This window comes from Anguilla anguilla, chromosome 8, assembly GCF_013347855.1.
Source record: "Anguilla anguilla isolate fAngAng1 chromosome 8, fAngAng1.pri, whole genome shotgun sequence".
In the NCBI taxonomy this organism is placed as follows: Eukaryota; Metazoa; Chordata; class Actinopteri; order Anguilliformes; family Anguillidae; genus Anguilla; species Anguilla anguilla.
The window spans coordinates 17,917,484-17,929,548 of NC_049208.1; the positions used below are offsets into that span (position 1 = coordinate 17,917,484).

The window sequence follows — 12,065 nt, forward strand, 5'->3', positions numbered from 1 at the left end:
TCATTATTATTGTGATTATAGTAGTTTTTCAGGGTGAAATTATCAGCACTTCTGTGTTCCATGCAATCATTGTAATGTAAACTATATTTTTAGAGAACAGTCCTGTGTGAGATTTAAACCTAAGAGAGCTAACCTCTAGTATTTCTTATCTGATGCTGTGAATTGTATAAACCCAGACTTTTGCACTAAGGTGAAAAGTCAAGGAGATAAACCGATAGATAGGGACGTTCTCCATGTTCAACAGGCATTAAATAAGTGTTTAGGTGCTCAAAGGTTGAAGAAGTCCAGAGAGTATTTCCACCCCCCCCCCCCCATTCATCACTGTCAGCAGTTTCAAAGGAAGCCTGTGGCATTTTTTGTCATACCGAGCAGGTGGTGGCTTCTTTCATCAGCGCAAACTTTGGACGCCTGAGACAGGAGACCCTTCAGTCTGCATTTTGCCCCTGGGACCGCACGCAGGGACGGCGCTGGGGCACGTGAACGTAGCGCACCGCTAAGCGAAAAGGCCCGGGGCGAGGCCGATAACGGGCCACCGCGCGATAGGCGCGCTCAGTAGCGCTCCGCTATCTCTCCTTTTCACATCATCTCTGGAGAACCGAGCGGCCCCAGTCTTTACCTTTTTAAGCGATGCTGCCGCTATCGCCGGTTATTTATAGTTTGAAGTTTCGCAGCCTTGTTTGCTGTGATGGGCTTTCTCAAGAGCAGGTCGGCGATGATATTGGTCCCAGAGAGCCGAGCAGAACTGCAGCCTGAATTATGTTCTCATAATCAGCCCTTAAGCTTTTTGCTGTCTTCCCCCCGGTGTACAGTGTAAGTTGATGGTGTTCAACTTACAGTGTGAAAATAACACATTATCAGAGAACCCCCGATATAGACAAGCCTTCTAAAATTAACGTGAGTGAAGAAATATTAAACGTTAAACTGGTTATCATGTGGACAGAATTCCTGTGACACTGGGACCGATAGCAAATGGTTTAGAAAAAGTGGATATACACAGTACTATCATTCTATATCTACCAAAAACTCGATTATGTAAAATAACATGCCATTCAAATGGCTTGACTTGGCTGTGCAGTGTAGGCTACTGAATAGAAGAAGGGTCACTTGAATTTCTTTTTTTAATCACCCACACATTGTCGTTATCGTTGAGGTTTTCGATTGTGTCTAGTTAAATTTTCATCCTAATTTAGATTAAGTCCACGGGTATTTAAATCAGAATTCTAGTGGTAAGTCTGTTATTAACCGTACACAAAGTGAGAAGAGCCAAAGATACCTTTTAAAATGCTGTCTCATTAACACCTCGGCAGTAATGACCTGAGAGCCTTGTTCTGTAGTGTTGGGTTCACAGCGTTCTTCACGAGTTAAGAATTTTCTGTGAAGTCTCAGACAGAACTGGCTATGCTTTTACCTTGTTCAGCCAATCATTGTCTGCTCCACTGCGTAAGCTTCGGTTTGTGGTAGAGACGTGACGTTCTGTTCTCTCTTTTTATCACGGGTTAGTGCTACTTCTGTTGTCGCTAATTATGTTGGGCTTTATTTTTGTCTAACATCTTTCTCTGAGTTAATTTAGTTTCCCAGTTTCATCTTTATACACTACAAAAAAAGTTTTAAGTGTTTTAGTCTTGTAATGAGACTTTGAAAATATTAGCTTGTTTTAAGATTTGAAAATCTCGAAATGAGTTAAACTGTCTCACTTCGTTGGCAATATTTTTGTCTTACTTAGCAAAAATAGAAATAACAGAACAGAGGTGACCTCTGATTTCAGCCAGGGACACGGAGCTGAAGGAGGAGGCAAAGCGATGACACGTCCGAGTGGCACTTTATGCCGCTCACGTGGCGGCGTCACTGGGCGTAAATCCCCTTTTTTTAATACGTGTCATTCGGGCCCCTCGGCGAGATGGCGGGCCATGGTTCATCTGTGGGTCAAAGGGCAACAGCCAGGCCGCAGGAAACAGCAAACGCAGCAGTGCTGTCTGGAAGAGCCACGGTACCTCTCCTCAGCGGGGCTGATTACAGTGCAGAATCCTCTGCAGCTCATTGGAAATGTGCCGTGTAACACGCATTCCAGTGCTCTTCTGTTCTGCACATGCTCATTATGCAGACTCAATGCACACGCTCATAATGCACTCACGCATTGCTGACCCAAGTGCTGTAAATCTCCGGTCTGGTCCTCAGCCTTTTCCGTACGAGCTGTACTCGGTCCTCTGTAAGGCACGAACGTCAGGGGCACATTTCTTGTTTATGCAGCCCTGATTATAGCTCCAAACAGCTCTGGTTCTAATTACTGGACCCGCTCCACGCAGATGGCGGGAATGTTAATGCTTAATGTGGGCCACGCTGGGGCTGGCGATTATCATTTAAAGCGGCATGCCGGCCATTAAGCGGCCGGTGTGATCCGGCTCCGCGCCCTGTCGGGGCGGGGGCGGGTGAAGGTGTCCCTGAGAGAGAGCAGGAGCCCTGCGTCTCGTGCCATTGATAAAACGTGTGAGAGAACGTAAGAGGAACGTTCCCATAATGAGCCAATCGAAAGCTGGACCTTCGGGCTGATCGAGGTCGCCCTTACCGTCCTTGTAGAGGGAGGCTCATGGGTAATTCACGGCGTTGGCTTTGTCGTTGAGCCTGTAGCGCTTCCTGCAATGCCTTGCCTGTCTCCCGGTCCCATGCACAGGGTTTCCCCTTTACCGTCCCACGTGGCAGGGGCATTAGTGCTGACTAAAGGTCAGAAATTCTGATTTATGAGACTAGTTCCTCTCGGTAAAGATCTGCCCGGTGATAAGACCTGGCAGATGGGTCTAAATGGCCAATATTTAACCTGTCTCTTCCCCCCTCTTCATTCATTTACTGCTCGGTGAGTCGTGGCAGCGTGAGCAGCGTGCACGCTCTGCTGAGGCCGAACCCAAGCCCCACAAGCTCACCGCACCTCCTGAACAGCGCTAATTTGCTTGTGTTGCGTTGTTTGTTTGCTTTAGTGTGTTTTAGGTCTCAAAGCAGGACTGAGCGACAGCGTGATTTTTAGGTCTCAGAGCAGGGCTGAGCGACAGCGTGATTTTTAGGTCTCAGAGCAGGGCTGAGCGACAGCGTGATTTTTAGGTCTCAGAGCAGGACTGAGCGGCAGCGTGATTTTTAGGTCTCAGAGCAGGACTGGCTGCCTGCGTGATTTTTAGGTCTCATAGCAGGACTGAGCGGCAGCGTGATTTTTAGGTCTCATAGCAGGACTGAGCGGCAGCGTGATTTTTAGGTCTCATAGCAGGACTGAGCGGCAGCGTGATTTTTAGGTCTCAAAGCAGGACTGAGCGACAGCGTGATTTTTAGGTCTCAGAGCAGGACTGAGCGACAGCGTGATTTTTAATTCATTTGCATAAGTAATTAGCAAAGCAAATTAAATGCAGATCCTAATCGGTGTGAATAACTGAGGCCTCCGTGAAGTCCAGGAGGCCTGGCTGATAACGAGGTCATTTGTGGGGACAGGTGCTCCAGGTGCATGGTAATCCAGGGCACTCATTGGTGGGACCGGAAAGCGGAGGAGACACTCTCGCCCACGGTCCATTCCTGCAGGTGTGGCTTCCCTTTGGGTTCCCTTACCTTTCCTCTGATGTGCGGTAGAGAAGGCGTGAGCCTGACATTGTGTTGGGTGAAAATTCCTGCTTGATTTCATACTGAGCTGAATGTGGGTTCACAGAGCAGGTTGAACTGGGGTGAACAGGAATCAGCACTTTGTATTGATTCACATTGTGGTATTGACTTTTGGCAGATGTGAATAAAGCAACAGCAAAAAGTCTGTCCTTTCAGTTCATATGGAGAGGGAAAATATGCTGTCATCAAAGTTTATTTCAGATCATTTTCCTTGGAAGTCTTTTTATAAGCTGTACTGTGTGTTCTGTGTTATTGTCTCTTCCTGTACTGTAAGCAGAAACAGTAGGCTAACTGGTTGAATAGTATCAACATATTTCCTGTATATATATTTATAGGCTTGTTTTTCATCCTTCTTCAAAGAACAGAGGGCTCTTTTCTCTCCTCTGTTAATGTCCTTTTAGAGAACTTATGAATGCAGTTGTAGTGCTTCTAGGGAGAGAAGCCTAGATTCCCTCAGGTTTTTGCTGGTGAAGGACAAAATATTTAATGGTTGATTACATTACATTACATTTGATGTGAAGCTTCGCTCTCCCAGTGTGTGAGCGAACAAATTTAATCACCTTTTTGTCTATCGGCGTTTCGCAGAAGTGGCACCTGCTGGTTAGATGCAGGTTAAAAGCGCCTCATAGTCGGGATGTGTACAAAGCCATTAGAGTTTGTGTCCTGTCATTAGCTCACCGCCAGAATAACTGGTGCATTTCAGAGGACTTGGCAGCTGTTTATACGAGCTACACAGTGCTGCACACAGGCAAATGGCTCGATATAAAAGGCATGCAATGCCAAAAAAGGTGTCTCATTTCATCAGTGTGGGTTTTTGCTTTGAGAGCTGTTCAGATAACCCTTTTGCACCAGTTGCCCCAGCTTTTGTGCCTGTGATTCTGAAAAACTGGAGGAGATTGACCTGAAGGGGGGGCTGGCCCTAAATTAGCTCCACCCCTTCATCCTGCTGCACAGAACTACTGCCAGAACCAGGCAGTCAAACAAACAAGCACGCATGCACACACACACACACGCACACGCAGACACATACACAAACACACAAACACACACACCTACACGCACACACACACACACCCACACGCAGATACTCACGCACACACAGACGCACACACGCAGACACTCACACAAATACACACACACACACGCACAGACAGACAGACACACACACACATATGCAGACACACACACACACACACACACTGAAGCGCTGATCGATTTCCCTGTCAGTCTGATCTCATGGGCGATGATGTCAGAGGAGCGGCTGTGCTGTGAGTGAAATGAATCAGGGTGAGCACGGCGGGCTGCGTGTCCTGGCGCGGCCCGCGCTCGATAAAACAAAGCTGCCAAATAAACCCGACATGCATTACCATTAAGCAGGGCGCGGTGCCTTTGTGCTGCCATGGTTACGGCACTGTAGCAGGCCACTGGGGGCGTCTCTCGGGAGGGTCAGGGGGGGTCACGGAAGAGTGGCCGCCTATTAGATCAGCCAGGTTGTAAAGAAGAAGTACGGGGGGAGATGACGGCCTGTCGTTTTAATTGCCATCCTTCCCAGCATCGCAAAACTGGCGTGTAATTTCATTTTATTGTCCTGGCCTGCTTCGAGAAACACGTAAATCTCCCAGACATTTCATTGTCCTGTTGTTTGCCTTAGGTGATATAGAACGCTTTTGGGAATGTATTGATTTTGCTTCCCGCTCCCCTCCTCTCAGCCAAACTTGGGAAATTCTCCCCTATCATTTTTCCAGAATTTAAATTCAGACCATCACGTCAGTAGGTTGTAATAAGCCATTTCTTATTCCCAGATGTGAGTCGATCTGCGTTCTTTGCTTTTAAATACTGGTGAAAGGAAACTGAGTCATGAATTAAAAGCATCTTCATCTCTGTGCAAGAAGTTGCTTTGAACGTTTTAGCAAAAAAATCTGAAATGCAAAATAATTTGGGGTTTTAGTCTGTCATTAACTTTTTTATCTTGCCGTACCAAGCCATACCAGTGCTCTAAAGGCAGAGAACTTTTGGGATGCAGACAAAAAAAGTAATAATTTTTCAGAATTATTTTTGGAAGCATTAAAAAGAGGCTTGTATAAATCAAAGAATCAAAGCCCTTCGCTGGAAATGCTTTGGTCTGCCAAGCCATTGAAACATGAGATGGAGGAACAGTTCTTGAGAAATGCACAAGGAAGCTCTCATGACGGCAGCAGCGCGCAGCGTTTATGAATGGGTTCTGTATCGCTCTGGCCTCGTCTCTGGATAGGCCTCGTCTGTTCGCCGCGAGCCATTATCTCAAACTCACTCACTCAGATGCGTCTGAATTGCCTGTCGAAACGTCCGCTGATAAAATAACTCAAGGCTGTGCCTGTCACTGGTCTGTTTGCCTTGTCCTGGCCCCTTATGCTCACCACAGAAATAATGTGTACTGGACTGTAGGCCCTATGTCGCGTTACATCACTGCATGATTATCTTTTAAAAATGCTTCGCAATTACATTAGTAAATACAAATTTACAGTATTTTTGTTGATATAGCCTAAGATGCTATTTTAAAGCTAAAGGGACTATAACTAAAGTTGCATGTTTAAGTAAACTGTGTGATTCCTATCAGCATTACTCCTACAAGCTTCCTAATGTTTCCTGCTATTCATTTCATTAGCAGCAGCATGTACCTTTTGCAAGCTATGAAATGAAAGAAAGCAAGTACATTGGCTGTTTGTTATCTTTTATTAAAGTAGCAGACGAACATACCCAGGCATAGGCTACAGCATGTTCCGTTCCCTCTCATTATGATGGTACATTTAATTTACAGTGGCTTGGAATAACAAACTAAAACAATCTACGAGCAAATGTTCTCTGTCCTTTCTAAGAGACAGGAAAGTGAACTTCTTGGTTGTTGTCTCAGTATGTTGATATTCATGAGATTTTGTGGGAGGGACATCAACAATCCAATCAGACCAGGGATCTGTTTCTGCTGGTTGTAAGTCTAGTCTGTTATCGGGATGTCAGGACTTTTCTTAATGGCTGGGTGTGAGTTTGCTGCACTTAACGCACCCTTCAAAGACAGGCAGTTTATGGAGACAGGCAATGATACATCCCCAGTGAAGAGAAACGCCTTGCTCTTCGCTCCTCAGAACCGTCCCTGACGCATTCAAACAGTCGTTTGTTATTAGCCAGACAGCCTTTAGGGGCAGCAAACCTTCCCTTCTGTGCTCCTGCAAACAACAAATTAGTTCTAACTAGTCCACTTCAGCTCAAGTGCTCATAGACTGAAGTATTTTCCGACCATTTCCTACATATCAAAGGCCCAGCTCTTAAACAGGTCTTCTGAATTTGAAGCTCTGAAGCCTCTCTGTGACTTGCAAACAGGATATTTTTAATGTTCAGGGTAATTATATCAGATGTCTCACAGAGGCACAATACTGTATTTTCAGTTGGTTTTATTTTTAAAAATTGTTTTGTAAAAACACTTACTTGCATGCAGCCCCTGGGTTCTGAAAGAACCTCATATCAGATTGTTTGTATTTAATATCTGATGGGTTGCGTCATGTGATTCAATTGTTACAACCTGCTACAACCCCTTCCACTTTTTTCTGTCTTAACTTGCATAGTGGCTTGATTTCACATAATTTAATAAAGCTGTTCTGTTCAATTCAATGTAGTCAAGATAAGGAAAACTTTTTGGCATGGTGGTCATGGTAGATGATGTAGGCAGTAGTCCTATTTGGAAATATTAAGAAAGCTACTGCTGTTGGAAAGTGTGCTGTTTTGCTTATTTTTGCTTGTTTATTTATGTAATGTGAACATATTGGAATTATTCCTAAATTACAAGTTGTACGATGTTTGTGATCAGTTTCACAGTAACCATGGAAAAGTGGTGTCTGTCTGAAATGAAAGAAGCTCATCTGAAGCAAGAGGAAAATTGGTTAGATATGGTAATGGCAACCCAGCGGTGACCACAGAAACTACTTCCTCATCAGCTGCATGCGAGCAGCACGTAACTGACCGCGCTGAGCTGACATCACAGGCTAACTCTCACCCAGCCCAGCTGGACACAAGGCCTGAAAATCCCCCTGACAAACGGTACATTCCCTTTAATAAAAAGCCTGCTGACACTAGTGTGTGTGGATTAAGGCAGGGTAATGCATGACGCCATTTGTGGAAGGCTCAGTGGAAATAGAGAGGGGTGACATTCCATGGTTGTCTTTCGAATGGACACGGAGCAGGAAAAGGTTAGACTCTATGGCCACCTCCTGAGTGGAAGCAGAGTGGGGGCCAGTCTATACTTACTTCTCATGGAGACGGCTCAGTTTACAAACTAAGTTGGGGTGGCCTCTAAAGTGGGGGGACCTCAACTGATTGTGGGCATAGGGCAAATAATTTCCTCTCATCCTAGGTGACTGGCACAGTTGCATTTTTGGCTGGACCGCAACAGTGGGGCCAGCCCTACAAACGCGAATGTCTGTGGCTGACTGAGTGACTGCATTTATATAGCGCTTTTATCCAAAGCGCTTTACAATTGATGCCTCTCATTCGCCAGAGCAGTTAGGGGTTAGGGGTTAGGTGTCTTGCTCAAGGACACTTCGACACGCCCAGGGCGGGGTTTGAACCGGCAACCCTCCGACTGCCAGACAATCGGTCTTACCTCCTGAGCTATGTCGCCCCTGTGATGACGTTACACCATTGGTCGGCTGAGTTATGAAGTTACACCATTGGTGTATCTACAGCTTAATATTTCACTGACTGAATTCAAATTAAGCAACTTTGTCATGGGTACAAGGGCAATGCCTCACTTGGGAACCAAACCTGTAACTTTGGGGTTGTTAGCAGTTGTAAATTGTAAGCATTCACTGACCATTAACCTGCATATTGAACCCTGGATTGAGTAGCCTATCCCAGGCATGGAGCTATGCTAAGTGTCACCATTTACTGTAAAGCCAATTTTACCAGTGAATAGCCCTGGACCATATTTTAGGAATGCACAGGGGAATCTATTATTCTGATTTCATTATTCCACAGAGTATTTCGTTTTGGTCCATATTCATAATCTCAATGGCATCATCTGCTGTGGCTTAATTGTGTGCACTCAACCATGACTAAGCAAATACCCTCTGCTATAAGAATGTAGATGGTGGCAATATATTTGTATTCTGTGAAATTTCTGAAACAAAAGTGTAGGCTGTTCAATTACAGGGTGTAGGTAATACATAACGTGACATTTATTTAAGGCATCACTGAAAGGAATGTGATGTGTTTATGTACTTTTTAAATCTTTTGTACATTTTTAAAAATTTTGAAGATCGTATTCGGCGCGTCGGATTGCATGCGTATCATATTCACCATGAGTCATGGCAGAAATGAAATTCGCGTCTGCGTTTCTGTTTTGTAAATGAGAGGGCTCGGCTGGCTGTCTTTGGGTATCCCAGAATGCTGCAGTGTCCCGTGCTCAGTACAGCTTGGCTCGCGCTGAGGCACAGGCAGCTGCTCACGGAGACTCTAGCGCACATCGTCCGGGAAGCCGCGGCTTGCAAACCCGAAGAGAGGAAACGACTTACCCGGTAAACACCACCAAACGACCCTGCTGGAGACTTCTGAAGTAGAAATGTAGAATGATTTGCATTTTGCGCTATTACTTCTTTTTTTGGTTTGTGTGCAAATTGGGTTATTGTTAGCCAGTTAGCTAGCTAACGTTAAACATTTCCTTCCAGTGGCCGTGCATCTCCCGCGGCCAATGACAAGGTGACTGTCCCAAAATAATTAACCTCTGTTTGGGTATTCACGGATGCGCTAGACCAGGTGCAATAATGCTGGAGTCATAACTGGTCTAAATACACTTTTGTATTGTTGCAAAGCACTTCGGTTATCAGGTTGCTAGCTATGCTGTCATGTATCTGTCTGCATCATTTCCGACCGGAGTCTGGCTTCATCATTATCTACGAACCAACGTACACGCAATGTCTAATTTATGTTTTTTTTAAAATATATATTTCATTGCATTGTTTTTGAGTGAAATATTGGCGCTACATATTCTATGTACTGAAAATGTTTGTATAGACAAGGAGAGGCTCATCATTTTTATTTACCTATTTTCATAAAAAGAAATGTAAGTCAAATGTAGTGTAAGTGAGGAACTTTATGATATGCTAGCTGCGCACTGTTCCTTGTTGTGATCGTGGTTTGTTTTTTCAGCATAGATAGGCAGTGATTGGGTCGCCTGTCCAAGCTAGGCACAGCAGACGACTCCTTTTTTCGGGTAGTTTTGATTTGCACCCCACCCCCCTTCCCCGACGGTTTCGGCTTACGGTGTCTTAGTTCTGCAATGCGGTGGGTGTGGCTTGGATGTCGCTGCTGTAGTGGGCTATGACACTTGTACCTCAGCAACCGCGCACTATCCGTAATACGCCGCCAGACAGGACATCTCCGCCGGGCAGAGCTTACAAACCCACGTCGGGCACTTCAAAGATAAATCAGACAACAGCGAGAAGCCAGAACAGTTAAACCACACAGTTGTCTTACTGCACATTTACTTACTACACAGAGGGTCAGACCAAGCATTACTTGCCTTGAAGCACATTGTTGAGAGTGTTTGGGAGTAGAGTTGGAATAACTGTGAGAAATGATGTAAAGGCAAAATAACAATTCCTTTCTGTATTAATTTGTATGGGCAAAAGGGTGTCACTTCTGTCTAAGTCATTATGCATTTATTTGCACAAATATATAGGCTACTATTTTTGCCTGCTTTGTGCACAATGGTTATGACATGTTTTAAACTCGAATGCATACGTTCAATATGTCAAGCTGATTTAGTCTGCAAACAGTGCAGATTTTTTACAGGTGGGTGGATTATCCACTCAGGGCAGCTGAGTGATTCAGCAGGTGCCACTCCCTTTAATCTGAAGATATTCTCATTTGGAGTACGTTTTCATGCATGTCTCATTTGGAAATGCCAGTTGAGAAATGTACCTTGTTTGTATTTCTTTCTTTCTACTGTTTCTTTCATCTTTTTTTTAAACTTTATGCTCTCTCTTTCATGTTGTGACCCCACCCCGCGTACCTTCTGAACTCATTTCTCTCATGCCATAATGGGAGAAACAGGGCCCTGCTTTTGATGTAGATCTATTAGTTATCAAAGTCAAAGATCTGACAATTTGGACAATTTAGTCTTCCCTGTGTGTCTTTCCTAATGTTGCGCTGGGAAGATTCCTTGATTACCCCCGAGATCAGAGAGACTTGACATTTGGCAGAGCCCTGCGTTCCTAATCAGATGTCGCTCTTATGAAAATGGATGGGATTTAGATCTGAGCCCTTTGTTGAAACTGTGCTGTAATCATAGCGAATTGTGCTCTGTGGGCGTGGGGGCGCCTCTGTGTGCGTTCTGCCCGTCTCTGCAGAGGGGCGGGGCTGGGCTCTGTGTTGTTCAGTCACTCTGATGGAGCGTGTGGAGAGGAACATGGGCTTCGTGGTGTGGGGGGGCTGGGGCGGGGGCGGGGGGATGTTAATATTCCCATCAAAGGCTGCACGGGGGCCTCTGTCTTCCAGGTGCACGGGAAGTGTTTCCTTTTGCGTCTGGATATCATCCATGGCTTAAGTCTCAGGCACGCTTTATTTTTAGACTGAAGTCCCCCTTTGTTGCTCTGTGATGTGCAGTCTGTGTTTTTTACGTTGGGAAATGGGTGCATTTGTGTGTCGTGCTGTGTTTAGCTGCTTTCACTTCCCTGGAACTGCTTGTGCTGTGAATTTATTTCTGAGAAATTGCTAAGGAATGCCGTTATGCTTAAGTGCTGGTTCTGCTATTCCTACAGATTGCATTTTAGATCACATGATTCATACAGTGTGACCACGTTCTGTCACATGAGCAGGGACAATGGTGCGTTTGCAGAGCTTGTTTTTCAGCTCATCTCTGTCTGTGAAAGCAGAACACAGCCTTTCCTGCCATTTTAACCTCATCTCTGTCTGTGAAAGCAGAGCACTGACCACTCTGCCATTTTAACCTCATCTCTGTCTGTGAAAGCATGGCTCTGACCACTCTGCCATTTTAATCACATCTCTGTCTGTGAAAGCAGAGCACAGACCACTCTGTCATTTTAATCACATCTCTGTCTGTGAAGGAAGAGCACAGACCACACTGCCATTTTAATAACATCTCTGTCTGTGAAAGCAGAACACAGACTACTCTGCCATTTTAATCACATCTCTGTCTGTGAAAGCAGAACACAGACCACTCTACCATTTTAACCACATCTCGGTGAAAGCAATGTGCAGTTTTCTTTAGCGCTGCCATTTTAGCATGGTTCCATTTCACAGCCAAAACATTGAATTTGGTCAAAGTGCTGAGTCACAGTGCAAAGGTCAAAGGTTTGAACAGGATTCATTCTGCACCCACAGGGAAAGGTAGCATAAACAGGGACTAATCTGTGGCTACTCTAGAGGCTAACTCTACCTCAGCT

General features: G+C 45.1%; 1 protein-coding gene across 15 annotated transcripts in view; it reads left to right on the forward strand.

Annotated features, from left to right (window-relative positions):
- Window positions 1-12,065, forward strand: part of LOC118233607 (protein 4.1-like) — a 68,188-nt gene that overhangs the window by 2,914 nt on the left and 53,209 nt on the right. For 8 of the 15 annotated variants that reach the window (XM_035429412.1, XM_035429413.1, XM_035429405.1 and 5 more), the window contains exon 1: window positions 9,030-9,176. The exons of 1 other annotated variant lie outside the window; for it this stretch is intronic. The gene's annotated coding sequence lies outside the window, so the exon portion shown is untranslated. Of the gene's footprint in view, window positions 1-9,028; window positions 9,177-12,065 lie in introns of those variants that run through there. 6 more of the 15 variants (XM_035429398.1, XM_035429403.1, XM_035429400.1 and 3 more) reach the window with 1 other exon arrangement.